The following is a 560-nucleotide window of genomic DNA, read 5'->3' as shown; positions in this document are numbered from 1 at the left end:
CCTCTCCCCAGGGACATGAGCCTCACTGTCAGCTGGAGATCACACCCTGGGTCCGCTCAGCAGCGACACTTGCTAGCTGGATGACTTTGGGCAGGCTTCCCTTTCCCGCTAGTAGCAGGGCCTGGGTGATGGTAGCTGGCCTGATCTTGTCCTGCAGCCATCCTAGACCGACAGTCACATGCAGCACTCTGCCACACAGACCGTGAGTCTCCAGGAGGCTGTGAACGAAAATGTTCCCGAAGCCGTAGGGGGTCTTTAGAAACCACGTGTCTCCGATTTCGCCCACGCAGGGTCGCCGGCGGCAGGATGAGGCAGAATGGGGACAGAATGAGGGAGGGGGTCCCAGACTGCCCCCGCTCCACTGCGCAGCTCGCTCGCCTTCGCTGAAAGCCCGAGCAGCCAGCACCCAGGACTCAGCCAGCAGCCGGGGAACGGCCCCGCCCGGCGGGTGTGAGCCGAGCGCGAACGCGAGGACCGAGCTTGGGGCGGGGGTGTGGCCTGACGGCGGGGCGGGTGGGCGGGACTCGTGCCTTGGGGGCGGGGTCCCGGCTGCCCAGCCG

This window comes from Saccopteryx leptura, chromosome 2 (assembly GCF_036850995.1).
Source record: "Saccopteryx leptura isolate mSacLep1 chromosome 2, mSacLep1_pri_phased_curated, whole genome shotgun sequence".
NCBI classification, from domain to species: domain Eukaryota; kingdom Metazoa; phylum Chordata; class Mammalia; order Chiroptera; family Emballonuridae; genus Saccopteryx; species Saccopteryx leptura.
The sequence above is the reverse complement of the archived record's forward strand: the minus strand, read 5'-3'. Positions refer to the sequence as shown.